Here is a 15,567-nt window from a genome sequence, read left to right as displayed (position 1 = left end):
TCAGAGGTTTAAAAAAAAGTTCCTGAGGGCCGGGAGTTTGGCCTAGTGGTTAAAGTGCTTGCCTAGCATGCATGAAGACCCGGGTTCGATTCCTCGGTACCACATACATAGAAAAAAGCCGAAAGTGGTACTGAGGCTCAAGTGGTAGAGCTCTAGCCTTGAGAAAGTCCAAGGACAGTGCTCAGGCCCTGAGCTCAAACCCAGGACTGGCAAAAAAAAAAAAAAAAAAAAAAAAAAAAAAAAAAAAAAGTTCCTGAAAATAAAAATAAAAGTTACAAATTTTACTAATAGTTCAAAAGTTAGCATATTGTTACACCAAAGGAGGATTCTCTTAGGGGAGGAATATAAAGGCACGATGCCTACGTACATCAGATCATATAACTAATATTTATCAAAATGTTGATCAGATTTAGCAAGTGGACCTGTGACTTTTGTCATTGTCACTTTTTTTTTTTTTGCCAGTCCTGGAGCTTGAGCTCAGGGCCTGGACAATATCCCTGAGCTTCCTCAAGGCTGGTTCTCTACCCTTGAGCCAGAGCACCACTTCCAGCCTTTTCTGTGTATGTGGTACCAAGGAATCAAACCCAGGGCTTTGTGCATGCTAGGCAAGCACTCTACCATTAGTCCACACTCCCAGCCTTATTGTTATGTTATTACAGATTGACAGATAATAGTTGCACGTATTTATGGAAAACAAAATGCTATTAATAATTTAAATACAACATTGAATGATCAAATAAAATAATAAACCTAAACAAACTCTAAAATATTTGACATTTTATGGTCATGGGAACATTTAAGATTCACTTCTTTAGTGATACTGAAATGCATAATACTCAGTTCGCTAAGTGAATACACTTATTCACTAAGCTGTGCTGTCGATCTTTTTTAAAAAATAAAGAAACCAAGTGGCCCTGTGGCTTAAGGGGTAGAGTGATAGCCTTGAGCTGAAGAGCTCAGGGACAACACCCAGGCCCAGAGTTCAAGTCCCACGACTGACAAAAAAGAAAGAAAGATCAAACCTTTCTCCTATCCTATGAGACCTTTTACTGATCACCATCTCTCTGATCATGAAGTTTTTAAAACACAAAATTACAACCTGGTGTTGTTAAAGTCAGTGTTCACCTTAAGTTGAAATATGATTGAGCTACGGCTAAATAATATGAGTCTTCACCATCACTAATACATTTACAGGTGCTGTATCTGGAATACTGTTAGTAATTTGGGTCATTGAAGTTTAAAAACAACAACAAAAAAAAAATGTGGCAGGAGTGTGGCCTAGTGGTAGAATGCTCACCTAGATTCGCGAAGCACTGGGTTTGATTCCTTGATACCACATACACAGAAAAAGTCAGAAGTGGTGCTGTGGCTCAAGTGGTAGAGTGGTAGCCTTGAACAAAAAAAGCTAAAGGACAATGACCAAGCTCTCCCTGAGTTCAAGTCTCAGGACTGGCAAAAAATTAAATAGATACAAAAATGTGTGAGAGCTTAAATATTAAACCAGTTTTTTTTTTGCCAGTCCTGGGGCTTGAACTCAGGACCTGAGCACTGTCTTTGGGCTTTCCTCAAGGCTAGTGCTCTACCATTTGAGCCATAGCACCATTTCCGACTTTTCTATGTATGTGGGAATTGAACCCAGGTCTTCATGGCTTCTAGGCAAGCACTCTACTACTAGGCCAAACTCCTAGCCTTAAACCTTTAAAAAACAAACAAACAAACAGTAATGTTTACTGAAAAGTTCAAATTAATGAGGATGGAAGAAAAAGTAAGTGTAAACTCTAGTGCTCTACCATTTGAGCCACAGCACCAGATGTGGCTTTTTCTGATTAGTTGATTGGACATTAGAGTTTCACAGACTCTTTTGGCCAGACAAGCTTTAAACACCTTGATCCTCACATTTCAGCCTTCTGAGTAGCTAGGATTATAAGCATGAACCATCAGCACCTGGAGAGAATTTCTTTTCTTTTTTGTCAGTCCTGGGTCTTGAACTCAAGGCCTGGGCACTATTCCTAAGCTTCTTTTGCTCAAGACTAGCACTCTACCTCTTGAGCCACAGCAACACTTCTGGCTTTTTCTGTTTATGTGGTACTAAGGAATTGAACCCAGGGCTTTATGCATGCAAGGCCAACATCCTACCACTAGCACACATTCCTAGCCCCTGGCAAGAAATTTTTTAAGGCAAGGAAAACATAAAATGTGTGTAACAAGATATTCAGAGATCTAGAGGTAGACTAAAATTATGCAGTATATAAGATCTAAGACAAGAAAACATTATTAGGTAATTGAAGGTCATTAAATCAATTAGCTCTATATTAAGTAGACATTAAATAAAATGAGCTAGGCCCTGGTGGCTTGTGCCTGTAATCATAGTCAAGTAGCTGAGACTTGGAAGATTGAAGTTTGAAAGGAGCTTAGGCAGAAAACTCTTCAAGATTTCACCTCTAATTGACTAGCAAAATGCTGGACTGGAGATCTGGCTCAAGTGGTAGAATACCAGTTATGAAAAATTATAAACCAAACAAGAGCAAGAGGGCTAGAGTTCAAGCCTTAGTATTGACCCAAAATTTTTTTATGTGATCAATTTAACAAACAAATATCCAAGAAGGGAATTTATATAATCACTGACACTTAGATTTTAGAACATAAGTGAAATTAAGCTGAAGGTTTATATGTCATAGGTACATATTAATGTATGTAATAAAACATTATGTCTATAGAGTATATAGCCCATCACAGATTTTTAAAAATATGGAACGCTTCACGAATTTGCGTGTCATCCTTGCACACGGGCCATGCTAATCTTCTCTGTATCGTTCCAATTTTAGTATATGTGCTGCCGAAGCGAGCACTGGCCCAAAATTTTTTAGATAGATAAATAAGTGAATAGTGTAAAAACAACTACACTATCTTTATAATAAAATATTGATTGGTTAATGTAGAACTTCAGGTTGTATATATACCATATTTATAATTCTGAAAGACCTAAATATTCTCTCTCTCTCTCTCTCTCTCTCTCTCTCTCTCTCTCTCTCTCTCTCTCTCTCTCTCTCTCCCTCCCTCGCTCCCTCCCTCCCTCCCTCCATCTCCTTCCCTCTTTTCCCCCCTCCCCCCCTCCCTCTCTCTTTTCAGTAATGGTGCTTGAACTCAGGCCCTGGGTACTATTCCTGAACTTATTTTTGCTCAAAGTGTTCTGCCACTTGAGCCATAGCTCCCTTTGGATGGGGGGAATTTTTTGGAGATAAAGATCTCAGATTTTTTTCCTTCCTAGGCCAGCTTCATATTGGGATCTTAGCCTTCTCAGTAGCTAGGATCACAGGTGTGAGCCACCAGTGCCCAGTCTATGTGCACTTTCAAACTTTCAAATTGATACTGAAAATGAAGACAAAAATTAATTTGTTAGTATATTGATGTATCAAATTATAGGTTAAAACTATTGAAATGTCTTGGTATTTATAATAAATTCCTATTTGTTTGATTTTAAAAGAAATTTGGCCCCTGAAATTAATGTATTCCTTTTCTGATTCACACATTCCTCAGAAACTTCCATTCCAAGAGAGATTCTTAACAAAATTCCCAAATTCCTCAGGAAACCTTTTTTTTCTGCTTGAACTCTGGCCTGAGCACCGTCCTAGGGCTTTCTCAAGGCTAGAGCTTTACCACTTGAGCCACAGCACAACTTCTGGCCTTTTCTCTGTATGTGGTACCAAGGAATCAAACTGAGGTCTTCATGCATACTAGGCAAGCACTCTACCACTAGGCCACACTCCCAGCCCCTCAGGAAAGCTTTCTAACCAACACTACTAATAATCATTGGTTATACTACTTAAATCAGTAAAAGTGGCCAATTTTCATTATACATACTAAATCATCTACTAGGCATCTAATATAAAGAAGTACCTGAGCGGAGTTGTGTCCCGGAAGAGCTCACCCCCTAAGGAAACAGCTTCATGGAAAGCTAACTAATAGTGACTCATATTGAATCCATAATAAAAGGTTGTGAAGCAGAATGCATCTGCTAACATAGTTGTTACTCATATGTGCCAGTAAATTGCTCATGCAGTCTTCTGTATAATAAGGGAGTGGAAGATACTTGTATCTAAAACAAGTCTTTAAGGATGAGTAGTAGGATTTGGAGATGAGGAAAGGAAAGGAAATACATTTTCTTTTCTTTTCTTTTTAATGGGTCATGGGGCTTGAACTCTGGGCCTGGGCGCTGTTCCTGAGCTCTTCAGCTCAAAGCTACTGCCCTACCCCTGCCCCATTTCCCATTTTTTAGTAGTTAATTGGAGATAAGAGTCTCACATTCTTCAGTGCCTGGACTGGCTTTGAACCTCAATCTTCAGATCTCAGCCTCCTGAGTATCTAGGATTACATGCCTGAGACACCACGCCTGGCTTGCTTGCTTTTTTTTTCTGCCAGTCCTGGCACTTGAACTCAGGGCCTGAGCACTGTTCTTGGGCTTTCTCAAGGCTAGAGCTCTATCACTTGAGCCACAGCACTACTTCTGGCTTTTTTCTATGTATGTGGTACCAAGGAATCGAACCCTGGCCTTCCTGTATGCTAGGCAGGCACTCGACCACTAAGCCATGCTCCCAGCAGAAATGTTATTTTCCACCACTTCAGTACCAACCCTTCTTCAAAAATCCTTAGGTGGGAGAACTGTCAGTACAGTGTGAGTTGACTTGTGGAACTTCAGAAAAATCAGTTTGGCTGGAATAGAAAGCTGATGAAGAAGACTAATAGGAGAGAAGATTTAAAAGTTAGTTTGGGGTTAAGTTAAAGGGAGTTTGAATGTTATATCAGGAAACCTGGGAATAGGCCTGTAAACTTGAGAATTATGGGAGCTATTTTAGCTGACATAAGATTATCACTGTAAGAGAGCTTCTGAAATAATGTACGCTGGGTGGCTCTTCTTGTTACTGACAATGTTTGCTGGGCTAATAAGTTACAACATACTTAGTCATGCATCTTATATCTGATAAGGTATGCTCAAATAGGATGACCACCTAAAAAGAAGATGGAGAAAGTCAGTAGTAGAAATCTTAGACATACCATATAAATAATTTTAGCATCTAACAATTTAACATCTATACCATTTAACATCTATATAATAAAAGAGAAACACAGCCTTGGTAAGTTGTTTTCATTTTTTATGCTTGCTTTTGAGTATAACTAATGTGATTCACTACATCATGACTGATTAGATTACTTTGAACTAATTCAATTTTAATTTATGCCATTTCCACTCGTTTTTTTTTTTTTCCCCAGTCCTAGGGCTTGAACTCAGGGCCTGGGTAAAGTCCCTCTGCTTCTTTTGCTCAAGGCAAGTGCTCTACTACTTGAGCTACAGCACCATTTCTGGCTTTTTCTGAGTATGTGGTATGGAGGAATTGAACCCAAAGCTTCATGTATGCTAGGCTAGCACTCTACCACTAAGCCACATTCCCAGTTCCCCACCTCTCCCCCCAAAAATAAATTTTTAAAGACAAGAATATCACTTGGCATTGTTGGCTTGTGCCAGTGATAAAGTGCTACCCTTGAGCCAAAGAACTAGACAATGTCCAGGCCCTGAATTTCAGCCTCTGGACCTACGCCCACCCCCCCAAAAAAGTAATAAAAATAAAAATATAAAGACAAGAATATAGACATTTAGGTGGGCACCAGTAGCTTACCACTGTAATCCCAGCTCCTTGAGAGGCTGAGATCTGAGGATCATTCATGGTTAAAAGACAGCCACTGTCGGAAAGTCTGAGACTTTTTTTTTCTTAATGTATAGAGGAGTTACATTTATATTCACCAGATAGAAGGTATATTACTTCTCACACATTGATACCCCTTCTCATGTTTTTGTCCCCTTTTTCCTCCCCTCACCTCCAGAAAGTCTGAGACTCTTATCTCCAATTAATCACCAAAAAGCTGGAAATGGAGCTGTGGTTCAAGGGGAAAGTGCTAACCTTGAGTGAAAAATCTAAGAAATAGTTCCCAGCTCCTGGCACAAAGGAAAGAATGTAGGAAGGAAGGAAAGAAGGAAGGAAGGAAGGAAGGAAGGAAGGAAGGAAGGAAGGAAGGAAGGAGGGAAAGAAAAGGAGTAATGTACTCACTACCTGAGGAATATAACCGTAACCCCTTTATATATCACCCTGACAATAAATTCTAAAAATAATAATTATAGAAAAGAGATAATTTTATATTGAATAAACTAATTTACTTTTTTTCCAGTCTTGAGCTTGAATTCAGGGCACTTTCTTAAAGTTAGAACTCTACCAATTGAGCCATCTCCAGGTTTTTCTGTGTATGTGGCATTGAGGAATTGAACCCAGGGCTTTGTGTATGCTAGGCAAACATTCTACCACTAGGCCACACTCCTGGTCCTAATGTACATGAATTGAAAATACTTATAACAAATTCTAGATAATTCAGCTATTATTTAAAATAAAATAAATGCAAGCATAAGAGGTCTTAGAACAAATAGGTAGACCTCATCGTCCAGCAGTAAATAAAAAATGGTCACTTTCTTTATATGGAGATAGCACTCACATCTGTCAGAACAAAAGTTTTTAAGTCTTTATATTACACTGATAGCAAATGGTGAGCGCTACAAGAAAAATGACATTCTGTTTCTTGGTTATTTAATATGTGGCAAGGAGAGTTAAAAAAAAAACTTGGAAAAAAATTAAGTCCCATGAGTCAAACAGAAGGAATTCCAAAATGCAAAGGGGGCCTGTCCCCTTCAGTCAGGCAAGCCAGTTTCAATTGGATTGTGGCCACAGAGTTGCACATGCCTCTGACTTCATTCCTCTGCCCTGTTGGGTGGAATTCTGAAAGGAAATGGGAGGGAATATACCAAGCCCGAGGAATGTGTGTTTCCGTGTGACATCCGAATCAGACATCAGACTATGAAAGCTTTGCAGGGAGTGGGTTTACAGCTCTGTTTTGTAAAAGCACATTAATATTTACCATGCTTATTCTTTTCCGTTTCTTTTTTTATTTATATTATCTATGCACCAGAACGTAAAAGCAGTCCATTGAGTAGTATGAGGCCTGGAGATTAAGCAGCACACACACTACGGCATGCATGGCATGATCATTTTGGAAGAAGAACCAGTGTTTCCTAGATAGTATCTCAGGAAAATATCAGTTCAGTTGTTGTTGTTGTTGTTGTTTTTCAGAATCAATAGGTTTTGAAATATTGAAGCTTTGCTTCTGTTAGTACACTTCTGCCTTTTGTTCTGAACCACTATTTGACAATTTTGAAGGGTTTTCATTTTTAGTCTTAGCATATTGCAGTTATTCTAGTTTATATCTTTAAGTGCTGTTGATGTGGTCGTATAGGATTTTATAAGTTTTGTTGGCTGTGTTGTATAACACATGAAAAGATAGCACTTACTGTGTGTTTGCCGTATGCCTGGTAGCATACCAGATATAACAGGAAAACACAGTTGTTCACAGCAATACAGAAAACTGCTGTAAAATTTTCATATCTAACTTTGGTTTATACAACTGCATTTTTTAAATATCTCTAGAGTCAAAGGGATATGGGCCCTTTCACAATTAGAAACAGATCTTCTACAGAATCACATCATCAGCAACTCTATGTAAGTACTAACTAACTCACGTTTACTTACTTACTTACTTTACTTCCATTTACTTACTCAGAGTGAAGATTTTAACCAGAGAGGACTTCAAGTAAAGTACTTTTACACACCAGAGAAACCATCAAGTAATTAAAAAAAAATCAACCAGAGTTGCCAAAAAAAGGACACAGATTACCTTCTGATCTAGTCTTCCATCTTACATGGAATTTCACAGATATGTGGAATATTTCCCTTGATCTCCAGGGGTATTGTACATAGTGTGAATGTGAAAGTGTTGACAAAGTGAGCGGTATGCATATAATTGGGAAAAATGAATGGCAAGTGTTGAAATTATAAATTTTATAAAGTAGGTGCCTATGAGTGCTCAGAAGAAATGTTCAAAGATTACAATGACTAATTTTTCATTCTCTGAAATTTTTTACATATAAAATTTTTACCATGGTTGTTGCTTCAATATATCCTAAAGATCCCCTTTTTAAAAAAATTAGATGAAGTGGGATATGGTAGAGAATCCCAATTGAGGATAAAGTCCTGTCCACCACTGTGTTTCAAACCTGTCTTAACCTATCTGGCAAAGTGGTGGGTTCAGACTGCCAAGAGGTGATTTTACGTAAGGGATTTGGCACAAGAATGCAGACAAGTGTAAGTGCCAGGGAGGATAGGGGGTTTGGCCTGGCCGATTTTCTGTTCAAAGTACTACAAATTTCCAGAGAGGGTTCCAGTTGGTCAGAACCCATGCCAGTGCCAGCTGTTAATCTATTTTGGCTGTCACCTTTGAATTGAGGGGACAATACTTACCAAACTGAAGAGATGATGTTCCAGAAGCTTTATGGAGTCTACTGGAGAGTGCCAGAAACAAAAACAAACAAAAAACAGAAATAGGCATGTACTAAAATCATCCTGGTATCACACTATACACAAGAAGCTGAGATTTGCCTCCACTCGTGCAGAAAATATGTATATTTTTTCAGTATCAGAGGCTCTAGAAAACACAGAAACATCCTGATTTTTTTTTTGAGGGCACAATGTAGGTCACGAAGATGCCCAACAGAAAGGAATAACCTGGGTTAGTAGTAACTGGTTCACTGAGGGGTCCCAGAGGTACTCAAAGACAGCAGAGACCTCAACAGCAGATGGTCATATGACTGATGATGGTAAGACATGTTCTCTTTTATAATGAGTATATATTAGTATTTATTTGTGCAGTATATTATGATAATCAATATATAGAGGCAATGTATGGTAACCATCCAGAGTGATTAGTATTTCCATCTCCTCAAATATCATTTCCTTATTATACTTCTAGCTATTTTGCATTATCTACACATTACGTTTCTGGTTATTTTGAAATGTAAAATTAATTGTAGATTAGCCTCAAACATCAAAACTACTTTCCCTTCTCAAGCTGTGTTTCAGTACTTACTATCCATACTCCCACTAGTCACTCCTTCCTTTCCAAGCCTCTACTGAGAAAATAGCCAATGCCTATAGCTAGAAGAGCACTTTATTTTAAAAGAATATTCAGTTCGGGCCGGGAGTTTGGCCTAGTGGTTAAAGTGCTTGCCTAGCATGCATGAAGACCTGGGTTCGACTCCTCGGTACCACATACATAGAAAAAAGCTGGAAGTGGTGCTGAGGCTCAAGTGGTAGAGCTCTAGCCTTGAGAAAGTCCAAGGACAGTGCTCAGGCCCTGAGCTCAAGCCCAGGACTGGCAAAAAAAAAAAATATTCAATTCATCATCAGAAAGCAGTCAGAGGTCTCTGTGATTGTACAAAGTCAGAATTATTAAGGTGAATCATATTGCAGGGCAAGTTTTAATAGATAGAAGAATACATAAAGAAAACAAGAGTTATAGATATGCAATAAACCATTAAGATGAGAAGAGATGCTAATGTTTTCCTTGAAAGCAAAACACACGTTATCCTGACTATCCTCTCACTTCCAAACTGTCTGGAAGAGACATCTTGAGGTCAATATGATAACCATTTCGTAAGCCAAGAATGGGCACACAGACAAGAATGCTTCTATCTAAATGAAGATTTATATTCTTTCCTAATAGAGTAGAAAATGTCTGGTTTGCAATTACCTTCATGAAAATAAATACAAATGAGGTTGAGAAAATGTACATTGGTATTGTACATTTTAAGAGAATGATATTCTACAGGATTTTGTGAAACATACACAAAACTTATTTTTAAGTGAATGGGTCAAAAGTTACAAATTTTAGAGACTAGTAAAGACCTCAAAATCTAATAGATTTTTTTTCCTTTCTGAAAGTGCCCAGGTGGGCACAGGTTACTCATACCTATAATTCTAGCTACTCAGGAGACCACGTGCTTCAACGCCAGTCAAAGTCAGAAGAAAACTCTAGAGACCCTTATCTCCAATTAACCAGCCAAACAAAAGTGGAGCTGTGGCTCAAATGGTAGAATGTTAACTTTGAGTGAAAATAAGGCCCTGAATTTAAGCCTTAGGACAGGCAAGAAATGAAATAAAATTTAAAAAGTGATTTAGGATCCAGTGAATAAGGAGATAGGCTTCAGTACTTTTGTCAGCTTCCCATCTGAAGAAGTCACTTGTCTTTTGCCTTGAATTCAGGGGAGGCTATAACCTACCAGTATCCAAATGATTTAGGAAAGGAACCCTCAACTGACTCCCCCAAGAAATGACTCGTTCTCTGCCCAAACTAGGATTATCTTGCTTTAGGAAAAGAACGTTGACTGTGCTCACAAGCCAATACTCATTTGCTATATTTACCTCATGTTACCCAGAAGTCAGGAGACCAGTCTGCATGAGAGATGACCTTATGAGAACTTACTGCAGGCTGGACTGTAGGACAGTAGGACAAACTGATTGAATAGCACTTACTACTTGAATGGTCTGGCAACTGGGAAAACACTTTTATGCAGCTAAAAGACCTAGGCCAGGCAAGAAAAAAATAAGGATATCCACCAATATTCTTTGTACCAAAGCAGGCTTGATGCTAGATCACTCAGCTTCTGGATTTGTCTCAATTATTTCAGCATTTGCCCTAACTTCTACCTGTCAATGGGAATTCTCAGGGCATTTTAAAGCCTATTTTCTTGTCTAGAGATGGGCTCCATGTGACACACCCTATCTACCTTCAGATAAAGGACAGTTACTCTGAAAAGCACTTGACTGTGTGAGGTTCTCACACCTCATAGAGGTTGGGCAAGATGATAGAATGAGTTGACGGTCCAAAAGGGATCCACTTGCTGTGTAGCATGGTGCAAGGTGAACTTGTATGCCTTATTATTCCTGACCCACACCCCGGAGTCTCTGCTTCTGGCAACCATCAGCTGTGTGCACCCTCTCAATAAGGAAAAGCTAATGTGGCCAGGTTGCCTCAAAGGGTGTACAGTCAGTTTTTTCCTCCACCTGGCTTCCATTGTTGGAAAGTCCTTGATTCCTGGGGTGAGGATATAAAACTTCTCATCATCATTTCTACATTATAACGTCACATAGACATTATTAGCACAGATTCAGATGGTTACAATTTAGAGTATTAATGCCAAATAAATGGAACCTGAATTATTGAAGATTTAACATGCCTACAAATGGATGTATTAGTCCCGGCTAAGAGTTCAATACTTTTCAACCCTTACCATTAAAATGCCCCTATTGCAGCAAGACTTGCCCACAACAAAGACAGAGAGCACACATTGTCCTCTCCTGTACAAAAAAATAGCTGTTTGTTTTAATAAGAAGTACAGGCCCAGATGCACACAGTCCTAGGTAACTGAGTCTTCTGTCATCCACAGCTTCACCCGTTCCTGGCACACAGCCCAGGTGGACAAGAGCCCTCCACAAGCCAGGGTAACAGGCAAGTGTTTGATTTGTTTACAAGTAACAAGTTTAGAGACTGTGTCATCAAACTAGAGTAGGGGAAAGTAGCCTTCACATGTAGGCATTGTTATTGTTAGTGTTTTGTTGTTGTCAATTTGTAATGGTCCTGGCCAGGGTGCTGTCCCAACCTTTTTCTTCTTTGCTGAAAGCTAGTGCTCTATTACTTAAGCTACAGCTTCACTCTTGGCTTTTTGATGGTTAATTGGAGATAACAGTCTCACAGTGTTTACTTCCTAGGCGAGTTTCAAACCATGACCCTGAGATTTCAGTCTCCTGAGTAGCTGAGATTACAGGCATGAACCACAGGCTCACCAATTTTATTTTTGAGATAGGATTTCACTGAGTAGTCCAGTTTACCCTCAAACTCACTATGTGGCCCAGACTAGATCTTTTTTTTTTCTTTTGCCAGTCCTGGGCTTGAGCGCAGGGCCTGAGCATTGTCCTTGGACTTTCTCAAAGCTAGAGCTCTACCACTTGAGCCTCAGCACCACTTCCGGCTTTTTTCTATGTATGTGGTACCGAGGAATTGAACCCGGATCTTTGTGCATGCTAGGCAAGCCCTCTACCACTAGGCCAAACTCCCAGCTCAAGACAACTCTTTGCTACAGAAAATTCCTCTCTAAATATAATGTATGGTAACGAAAGGGTCAATAGTCCATGGTCCTCTGGACTTAGGTGCACAGTAAGATAGGTTTTCACTGTCTCCTTCTATGGTTCACTGGAAAGGAAAGGTTTGGTAGAAAGGAACTTGCACATGGTTTATCTGAGGGTAAGAAGAGAGCAAACTGCTGGCCTCCATGCGATGGAGGTACACAGAAACAGAGGGGAAGGAAAAAGAAGAAAAGCAAGGAGGACAGAGAGAAAAGAGGGAGTGGGAAGGAGAGGGGGATGGAGAGGAAAGGAGAGGGGAAGGGAGAGGGAGAGGGAGAGGAAGAGGGAGGAAGATAGAAGGAGAGCTCTTATGTTGAGCTGGATTATGTAGGGAAAGGCAGGAGGTGGGACCACAATGGATGAGGGAGTGATCACAGAGCCTGGGGATCCTCTCACTGTCCTATCCTAGGAAGGCCCTGACTGGGGTCCAGGAAGTCCTCAGCCAAGAGGAAGTGATCTCAGAGCCTGGCATCCTGTGTTGACTCACAGTCATGTGGTTGACAGTCAGGTGATTACTTATTAAAGGCAGGTGAAGAGGAAGGAGGATGACCAAACACTCCTCCCTCCAGTAGGCTTGGCTTTCTTCTCACCTCAGTAACTCCACCTTCTTTCAAATAACTCTTGCCTATAAACACACATTTCTCAAAGCGCAGCAGTGAGAGTGCTTACTGGGTTTTGCCTCTTGCTCCAAACATAGTTAGAAAACCCTCGCTGTGTGGCTTTGGCACACGGTCATGTCAGAATCCATTCCAGGGTTTGCCTTCCTGATGCAGGAGAGGCAGAATCACACAATTCTGGCTCCCTTCTCTGGCTGAGCACACACACCAGACAGGTCACAGTGTTTCAGCCTTGACCACGTCCCGAGCCTTCATGTAGGAGACTCCAGAGAACCTTCACCCGCAGGTCCAAGCCTGCCTTAGCCTGTGAGTCAGTTCTTAAGGATCAGCAGCTGAGCTTCAACCACATCAGCTTAGGTTTGCTGGGTAGTGCACTATCAATGAAATCTTGGGGCCTATAAGGGTTTGGGGTAATAGCATCCTCATATGAGTTGGCCTCAAGCCAGGCAACCAGGAGGTAGCAGAGTCAATAGACAGAGCAGTGGCTAAGAAACCAGGGAGACTACGAAGGTTAAGGTTACTCTTTCCATACTGACCTTTAGCTATGTGGCCTTGGGCCACATAGCATCCCTGAACCATTATCCATTTTCATCTGTCAAGAGGAGATTATCTCTAATTCTCACCTGCTTCAAGACCTCTGGATGGTGTTTCTATTACCTATGTGTAAATAAACATTATTATATATTATTTTATAATACATATGTGTACATATGTATATGATTTTTCTCCCAGTGTTTCTATTACAAATATATTTTTGGAATAGTCTCACTGTGTAGCCCAATAGTGTCATGGAAATTGAGATTCTCCTGCCTCAGCTTTCTAAATGTTGGGATATGGTGTTCCCCAACACACCCAACTATTATCAAATTCACAATTACACTATTTTCAAATTCTATATAAGTAGAAAGTCACCTCTTGTTTTGATAAGTCATACTGCCGGCAAGGATGAGAGCAACTAATAGAAGATTGATTATCTACTCTCAGCATTTCTATATAAAAATTCTTGTTTTTTTTCTATAACCTTAAAGTGAACTTTTAAACCATAAAGTTTTTTGCTATTTTTATTAAAGAATTTATTAACATTGCTTTTTACATCATATTTCAAATGACAAGTTTAGCGAACAAGTGTTCAAGAAGGGAATCTGTATATACAATCACTGGCACTTAGTTTTTAGAACATAATCAAAATTAGGCTAAGGGTTTGTATATCATAGACACATATTAATTTATGAAACAAAACATTATGTCTATAGAGTCATAGGTTTTTATGTCTATGTAGTTATGTTTATATTTCCAATATACCCATAGCATTGGGTATGCAAATATTGAGTCCTCTCTCTTGTACTGTTTGGACCTAATAGCCACATATTAAGGATACCATGCACCTTTTGTTTCTTTGGTCTTGACTTGTCTCACTCAACATGATTCACTCTAGATTCATCCACTTCCCTGCAAATGCCATTATTTTATCTTGTCTGTTGGCTATGTAGGATTCCATCGTATTTATATACCACATTTTCTGTATCCGTTCATCTGCAGTAGGACATCTGGATTGTTTCTATTGCCTGGCTATTGTGGATAGTGCAGAAATAAACATAGCTGAGCAGGTGTCCTTATCATATCTTGGGTTATGATGTTCAGGGTAGATGCACAGAAGTGGTATGGTGGGATCATAGGGAAGGTCAATTTTCAGTTCTTTAAGAAACCTCCACACTGCTTTCCAGAGTGGCTGAACTAGTTTACAGTCCCACCAGCAGTGTAGTATTGTTTGTTTTTCTCCACAACCCCGCCAGCAACAGTCATTGTCTCAGTTCAAAATCTTGGCCATTCTTGTTGGGGTAAGGTGGTATCTTAGGGTTGTTTTTATTTGTATTTCCTTTATGACCATGGATGATGAGCATTTTCTCATATGCTTTTCTGCCATTTTAATCTCTTCTTCTGATGTCTCTCTTTAGTTCCCTTGCCCATTTAGTGAATGGTTTGTTGGCTTTGGGGGGGATTAGTTTCTTGAGTTCCCTGTAGATACTGGAAATTAAACATTTGTCAGATGTAATATTGGTAAATATCTTTTTCCAATTGGTTGGCTGTCTCTCTGCTTTTGCGACTATGCTTTTATCTGTGCGGAAACTTTTTATTTTTATGTAGTCCCATTTATCGAGTCTCTCTCCAATCTGTTGTGACCCTGGGATTCTGTTCAGGAATCTTTTGCCTGTGCCTATGAGTTCCAGTATCTCTCCTACTCTGTCATGTAGCAGTTTCACAGTTTCCAGTCTGATATTGAGGTCTTTGATCCACTTTGAGTTAATGCTTGTGCATGGCGAAAGGCTCGGGTCAATTTTTAGTTTTCTGCATGTGACTGCCCAGTTTTGCCAGCACCAATAATTGAATAGACTGTGTTTGTGCCACTGTATATCTTTGGCTCTTTTGTCAAATACAACTTGACTACACGTATGTGGTTCTATTTCTGGGTCTTCTATTCTGTTCCACTGATCTTCTGGTCTGTTTTTGTGCCAATGCCATGAGGTTTTTGTTATTGTGGCTCTATAGTAGAGTTTGAAGTCTGGTATTGTAATACCACCTGCATTGCTCTTTTTGCCTAGAATTGTTTTGGCTATTCTAGATCTTTTCTTGTTCCATATGAACCTTTTAACCATAGGTTATTGCAGAGCAAGAATACCTAATATTGGGCCAGGAGCATGGCCTAGCCCAACAAAAAACTCAGCTAGCATGCACAAAGCCCTAAGCTCAATTCCTCAGTACCACATACACAGAAAAAGCCAGAAGTGGTACTGTGGCTCAAGTAGCAGAGCACTATCTTTGAGCAAAAAGTGTCCAAT

The 15,567-nt window shown here is 39.6% G+C and overlaps 1 non-coding gene across 1 annotated transcript; it reads right to left on the bottom strand.

Annotated features, from left to right (window-relative positions):
- Positions 1–2,742: 2,742 nt before the first annotated feature.
- Positions 2,743–2,849, bottom strand: LOC150069281 (U6 spliceosomal RNA). The gene has a single exon (XR_016538625.1). It is a non-coding gene; the product is annotated as a U6 spliceosomal RNA (small nuclear RNA).
- Between the last annotated feature and the right edge of the window lie 12,718 nt (positions 2,850–15,567).

The sequence above is a fragment of the Megascapheus bottae genome, chromosome 1 (genome assembly GCF_031878675.1).
Source record: "Megascapheus bottae isolate mThoBot1 chromosome 1, mThoBot2.hap1, whole genome shotgun sequence".
Classification (NCBI taxonomy): Eukaryota; Metazoa; Chordata; class Mammalia; order Rodentia; family Geomyidae; genus Megascapheus; species Megascapheus bottae.
Note: the sequence above shows the minus strand (reverse complement) of the source record. Positions and strands in the feature narration are given on the sequence as shown.